This window comes from Taudactylus pleione, unplaced genomic scaffold (assembly GCF_031769625.1).
Source record: "Taudactylus pleione unplaced genomic scaffold, aTauple2 ptg000562l, whole genome shotgun sequence".
NCBI lineage: Eukaryota > Metazoa > Chordata > Amphibia > Anura > Myobatrachidae > Taudactylus > Taudactylus pleione.
The window spans coordinates 3,666,565-3,674,191 of NW_028284964.1; the positions used below are offsets into that span (position 1 = coordinate 3,666,565).

General features: G+C 45.3%; 1 pseudogene; it reads left to right on the plus strand.

Moving 5' to 3' along the window:
• Nucleotides 1-5,739: 5,739 nt before the first annotated feature.
• LOC148481790 (uncharacterized) lies at nucleotides 5,740-7,383 on the plus strand (annotated as a pseudogene).
• The last annotated feature ends 244 nt before the right edge of the window (nucleotides 7,384-7,627 follow it).

Here is a 7,627-nt window from a genome sequence, read left to right on the forward strand (position 1 = left end):
GACCTAGCTCCCTTTACCCTATACGCAATATGGAAAACACAACACTTTTAGGGGTAAATTGACTAAAGTGCAGGTTTTTAGAAGTAGAGATGTTGCCCATAGCAACCAGATTCTAGCTAAATATACGTGCCTTAGCATCCGCCATTGATAGTGTGCATATGTATGGGCATCAGAAGCCGTTTTGTGGCTAGGATAAGATAAGGTATAGTATAGCTTCCATGCTGACATTACTAACATCCTGCCTATACATTTATTACTATTAATGTGGCATCGTTGATTATTTTTTTTTATTATTATTATTTTTTCTTTTTCTCTTGGTCAGTGTTTTCCTTAAGGCCCCCATACATCAGCAATTGATTGCAGCAATTGTGCAATTTGCAATCGATTGTGTATAAAAAAATTTCCTTTTTTTAATCGATTGTGGCAATTCTGCAATTTGCAATCGATTGAAAAAGGGAAAGATTTTTATACACAATCGATTGCAAATTGCACAATTGCTGCAATCAATTGCTGATGTATGGGGGCCTTATTATATAGGGCTCCATTTAATAACGAGTGATAGGGCTATTATCACTCGTTAGTAATCTTAAAAAGTGCTGCTGCTATCAACCCTGATAGCGCTGTTTACTAATTAGAGGCAGCTGCGCTGGTCAGTTTACTTCTGGCAGGGCAGTCTCTTCCATTGGGCTTTTTGGGCAGCTGCCCAAGGGCCCGAAGCTTCAAGGGGCCCGCCAGCCCCTATGCAGCCGCGGCCAATTGTTAAATGTTTTTTTTTTTTTAATCATTGTGGTTCGATCCGCCAGACCTACAAAGCTCCCTCCCCCCCGACCTTCCGGGAGCACTAACTTGACTGTGACAGCTGCACCCTCCCAACCTGCGCTCCACCTCCCCTGCCCGCTTCCTCAAATCAAATGGCTATCTGCAGATGACGCGCAGCCTGCGCTGTGTATGACTGAGTGCCCAAGAAGAAGAGTGGAGGAGCCGGAGCTGCGCGCAATCAACAGGACGCCGAATCTCCTCAGTAAGAGAATTATGCAGAAGGAAGAACTTTGTCATGCGGGGAAATTATTTAGTTTGATCGACTGACTTGTTCCGGGGGTCGGGGGGGGGGTGTTATGTGTATACTGTGTGTGTATAAGTTATGTGTATACTGTGTGTATGTTATGTGTATACTGTGTGTGTATGTTATGTATATACTGTGTGTGTATAAGTTATGTGTATACTGTGTGTATGTTATGTGTATACTGTGTGTGTATAAGTTATGTGTATACTGTGTGTATGTTATGTGTATACAGTGTGTGTATGTTATGTGTATACTGTGTGTGTATGTTATGTGTGTATGTTATGTGTATAATGTGTGTGTATGTTATATGTATACTGTGTGTATGTTATGTGTATGTTATGTGTGTATGTTATGTGTATACTGTGTGTGTATGTTATGTGTGTATGTTATGTGTATAATGTGTGTATATGTTATGTATATACTGCTTGTATGTTAAGTGTATACTGCGTGTATGTTATGTATATACTGCGTGTATGTTATGTGTATACTGTGTGTGTATGTTATGTGTATACTGTGTGTGTGTATGTTATGTGTATACTGCGTGTATGTTATGTGTATAAAGCGTGTATATGTTATGTGTATACTGCGTGTATGTTATGTGTATACTGCGTGTGTGTATGTTATGTGTATACTGTGTGTGTGTGTTATGTGTATACTGTGTGTGTGTATGTTATGTGTATAATGCGTGTATATGTTATGTGTATACTGTGTGTGTGTGTTATGTGTATACTGTGTGTGTGTATGTTATGTGTATAATGCGTGTATATGTTATGTGTATACTGCGTGTATGTTATGTGTATACTGCGTGTGTGTATGTTATGTGTATACTGTGTGTGTGTGTTATGTGTATACTGTGTGTGTGTATGTTATGTGTATACTGCGTGTATGTTATGTGTATAATGCGTGTATATGTTATGTGTATACTGCGTGTATGTTATGTGTATACTGCGTGTGTGTGTGTTATGTGTATACTGTGTGTGTGTGTGTTATGTGTATACTGTGTGTGTGTGTGTGTTTTCAGCCTGTCCCTGAAGGAGAGCAGAGGGGGCACTGCTCAAAACTAATATCAGTAAACGGACAGTCAAGATTTAAAAAAGAGATGGGGTTGGGGGGTATGGTACTGCATAGCATATGGGGGATGATTCAGAGATGGACGCAGTTACAGTAGCGTCTGCGACTTTTGTCTCAGCTGCTACTGCGTCTTTATTTTAATGCCGTGGCCATTGGGCAATCTATTGAGACACCCACCAGCAGCTACGTGAATCCGCCGATATGCGAACAATAATGCACTATCAGCGGACCAACGGCATCACCAACAGATATTGCAGCTGCCTATGACAGGTGCAGAATATCCGAGGGGATGGCAGGGACTGGCGGTCACTTCCCAGGATACTGCAGTGAGTGAGAGAGGGTACTCATCACAGCGCACCTATTACACCTGTCAGGGAGAATTTTGCAGTATGCAGCAGCAGTCCTTGCCCAATCTCCAGCCAGCCCACACCGCTCCCCAGCACCCACGGTTCCACCAGCCTTCCCCCCTGAGGGGGGCCCTGTCTATTTTGTCAGTGCCGGGCCCCACAATTTCTGATGGCAGCCCTGCTGAGAAGTCAGGAGACTCCTCTGCTAGGCGAGCCACTGCCTCCCGACCCGGCAGGTAAGAGCCTGTTTTCCACGACAGGGTCTGACTGGGCATTTGTTATACTTTGCGTCCTTCAATACGGCTTGGGAATGGATGTTACATGATCTCCTACAAGAAGCTCTCTTCTGTACTATATGGTGGCTGTGTCATAATATTGTTCTGGGCAGCATATACACAGTACTGTAGGTAGTAGTACTGCGCATAATTATTGTGTCATACTGAATATTATATATCTCCTATTACTATATACTGAGTGTATGAGAGCTGCTCTTGAGGAGAGACCCTCACACATTACTGTGCATTATTTTGACTGCAACTCCACTCCTCTGGTTATTTCATACTGTACGGTTTGCCAATTATTTAAATTTTTGTTATATATATATATATTTAAACTGATTTTGTTGAAAGTACTTCTAACTCTAAAGGTGTAATTTTGTTGACCATTTACATTTTGTTCCCGTGAACGGCTGGGTAGGGGCCCCAGAGCATTGCTTTGCCCAGGGCCCTCATTGCTGTTAAGACAGCCCTGACTTCTGGCCATGTAATATGCATTGGCTTGGTATTTAACGAGTGTTTTGTTTTTTTTCATATTACCGTTCGCTGTGCTTATAAAAATTCTCCAGGTCTTTGCTGCTGCAATTTAGCGCTGACAAGCGTTAAGGACCCGACAGGGAGGCTGCAGCATGCGGCAATGCACTTACCCACTACGCACTGCTGCATCTCTTCTCCACCGCTTTCCCTCCCGCTCTCAGCCCCTTTCCTCTGATTCCCCGCCTCCTACTCTCTGCTCCCTCCCTCCAACTCTCCACCCACTCCCTCCAGCTCTCCGGAGTCTGCCCTGTCCTATTCATTTGGCAGAAAAACATCGCTGTCTGCTTCACTAAGACCGCCGCTCGCCAGCGAGCATGTTAGTGACAAATACAAGATTAAAAAAATCCAGGGGGGACTTGGGGTTAGGCACCCCCTCCCGGGGAAGGTTAGGGTTAGGCTAGGGGAAGGGGGGTTAGAGTTAGGCACACCGGGGGGGAGGTTAGGGTTAGGCACCCCACCCCCTGGAGTTAGGTTTAGGGAGCTGGGAGGAGGAGTTATCTTTAGGCACCCCTGTGGGGAGGTTAGGGTTAGGCACTAGGTGGGGAGGTTAGGGTTAGGCACTAGGTAGGGAGGTTAGGGTTAGGCACCCCTAAGGGAGGGTTAGGGTTAGGAGTGGGAAAGGGGAGGGTTAGCTGTACTTTCCCCCACTTCGGCATTTCATCCTTTCGGGCTAAACGGCCAGCGGCATTACAATCCCATTCCAATGGAAACATGTGAGTGTGCACTCAGTGCTGTACCAGGCCTCTATGTGATACCCTGAAGGTACGTGGTATCACTTAAAGACCTGTCCCAGCCACAGATAATACCCAGCCATTGTAGACTATTATTTTACAAGTGTTTCTGACAACGGCCATCTCATAAGAGATGATATTTAATTGGCCATTTTGGAAAAGGGAGTGAAAGTCAGTGACATTTTTAATAAAGTTGATTTAAAAAGAAAAACAACAGTTGGAGAGAGCAGAGTGATGGGCAGCAGGCTGAAATGGCAGTTGGAGGAGGAGCTGGGAGAGGGCGTGGCCGTTACACATGAAGGGGCGTGTGCTGGGAGAGGTGGCCGTTACACATGAGGGGGCGTGTGCTGGGAGAGGGCGTGGCCATTACACATGAGGGGGCGTGTGCTGAGATGGTGGCTCCTGCACAGAAGCAGAGGAAACAAGCTACAGCAAAAGAGTGGCTGGGACTTGTAGTGCCACAGTCTATTTCCATGTTATTAACACAAAGTTCCAGTAAGCTGTGTCTACCTTCCGGAGGGGAAGCTGCATCCTAAGATCCTGCCTCAGATTTTGTGACAGACATTTATTGCACACACAAGCAGTCGCTCTGTGGCATGAATATAACAGCTATTATCTCACCAACAGCGCTGCAACAATACTGTTTAAGTAAAAACTAATTTTGTGCATGCATGCGATTATGGGCCCCAACGTGTACACACAGGAACTCAAATGTGACCTAGAACTGCAGGTATTATAGTCAGTGGCCCTCATTCAGAGCCGTACGCTCTGAGCAGAGCGCACGCTCTGAATGAGGGCCGGGCTCCATTTTCATGGAGCGTCCTCCTGGACGCTCGTATAGCTGTGGGTCACCACCCACAGGCTATACGAGCGTGCATTGTGATGGTCGCGATGGTCGAGACCATCGTGACCATCGAATTTGTGAGCCGGAGACTGCGGTTGAGGTTTTCAACCGCAAGCTCCGGAGTGATTTTGGCTCTATCAGAGCCAAAATCACTCCCACTGACATCACTAGTGATGTCAGTGGGCCGGCTTTTGACGGGAGGCGTTCCCGTGGGAACGCCCCCGTCAGGGAGGCACGCCCCTGGCACGCCCACCAAAGGGGGCGTGCTGTCAATCAACATTGACAGCACGCCCCCTTTGATCGGACACAACGAGCGAAGGACTTTCCTTCGCTCGTCGCGCGTGCGCATGCTCAGTCCATAACATCGACCCACTTGCGAGCGGACAGCCACTCGCGAGTGGGTCTGAATCAGGCCCAGTGTTAGCTAAGTCTGTAGTAATATTGTTATTTTAGACTCATTGTGCAGAACCAGATAATTCATTATCAAAGTTGAGGTTGTGCATATTTATACTTGTATTGAACGTTATGTGTGAACTACTTCAATGATTAATTTAAGTCAAACTGACTCATTCCAGTCACCGTTTGGTGTCATTATTAATAAATGCAAGAATTATTAGAATACATTTTTGCTGCAATTCTGTTTGTGTCTGAGATACAGTATGAGTTGAGAGTTGCACCAAAGGAATAACTAAGAAGACTGATCCACCACTGAGGTAACTCCAGCATTCTCAAAACATTTTTATTCTCTCATTTTCGGGGTATTACATTTGGCGTCCACGAACAGGATCAACCACAGAGTCAAAAGTAGGTGGCTTCTCTCTACGCAACAAGAAAAAGCAAGTTGTCACAATCAAAACAACAAACCTTTACCATGTCAGATGGACAAGAAGATGAACCCAGGCAAGGAACTTCTTCCATGGCTAGCGTTTCACCAATAACTATGCCGTATTACTTTGGGGCTCCATGGCTGCCGACTTATTCTGGGGAGCAACATACTCCCGGTACCAGTGTATTCAAAGAATTCAAGGCAAAGCTCCAATCTATGTTCCGCTTATGCCCGCTGAGTGATTCACAGAAAGTGGAGATCCTGATAGGGCAGCTGAAACGCACAGCCATGAGAGAAGTGACTTCATGGCCGGTGGAAGAAAGAAAAACCGTAGGCCTTATCCTGAAACGACTAGCTGCCACATTTAACACAAGAACGTTGTCTGAGCTTAAGATGGACTTTTACACAAGAAAACAGCAGCCTGGGGAGACTCTGCGTGACTTTGTACTCAGTCTACAGGAGGCACTTCGAGCCCTACAGAAATTTGATCCAACAGAAGTCAGGCCAACAGATGAGATATTGATTCATCAGTTTCTAGAGGGATCCCACATTGAGATTGTGAAGGCGCAGTTACGCCTACTTCAGCTACAGTTTAAAATAGCTCATTCTTAAGCTTTAAAGAAGCTGCCATTAAAGTGGTAGGGAGATTGCAGGACCAGGAATTATTTTTTCCTGAGATGCCAGGGTACCTAAAAAATAAATACCCTCCCAAGACCATGCAGCAGGGAACCATGGCACCGCACACACTAAAAGAAGTTGTCGTACTAGGTGCACAGGCCCCTAGGACTGATCCACTCAGTGCTATAAAAGAGAAAATCGCTGTAGTGACCCATGGAATAACTGAAATGTGCAGTGAGTTGCAGAATTGCATGAAGCAACTAGCCAAGTTCCGAGAAGAGACAGACTGGCACTTCAAGAGATGGCAGCAAGATGATTCTAGGTGGAACTACCCACAGAGCACCAGAAGAAGCCTCTCAGAACATGGCCGGTCTATATGTAGGCATTGCAATAGAAGTGGCCATATGGAAAATACTTGCAATCAGTTGGAGTCTTTAAATGCAGAGATCATTAGAAGAAGGACAGCCCAAAGATGTGGACCCTCATCCTGTAGTCCAGAATCAAATTAAAGCAGTTATCACACTAGCAACAGACCAAGTGCCTGAAGTCAGCACAAGAAAAGTTTTGGGGAAAGTCATTTGGTTTCATGTGCAACACGGCTATGGCTTCATAAATCGGGATGACACCAAGAAAGATGTGTTTGTACATTATACTGCCATTAAAAAGAACAATCCCAGAAAGTATCTCCGTAGCTTGGGATATGGAGAGATTGTTGAGTTCAATGTGGTGAAGGGGGAAAAAGGTATGGAAGCTGCCAATGTGACTGGTCCTGGTGGTGTTCCGGTCCAGGGTAGCAAATCTTCAGCTGACCGAGTTCAACCTAGATGCCATATAAGCTACCATTCTCAGTGGTTCTGCAAGACATGTTGCTATACCTCATGCCACAGGAGGAAACTGTACAGACACAGGCTGCAGTGCCCCAGTGTTCCAAAGCAAATGAAAGCAATGGAAGAGGTGGTTAGCCAAGAGGTAGAGCAGCCAGGCAAATCTGTGCACCTAAATCTGCAAAGTATGCTTAAACCACCATCTTCTCCAGAGTCATACTCACAGAGGCCAACCAGAGTTAGATAAAGGAAGTAGAACAAAGCAAATGTTCATATATTTGTTCTGTTATACTTGTTTAAAGTTTCATGTTTAGTTTAAGTCAATGGCAGTTGGACTAGAGACTTTGTGGAAAATGTAGTGCGTGAGGACACGCATTTTTTGGAGGGGAAGCATGTGATACCCTGCAGGTACAGTATGTGGTATCACTTAAAGACCTGTCCCAGCCACAGATAATACCCAGCCATTGTAGACTATTATTTTACAAGTGTTT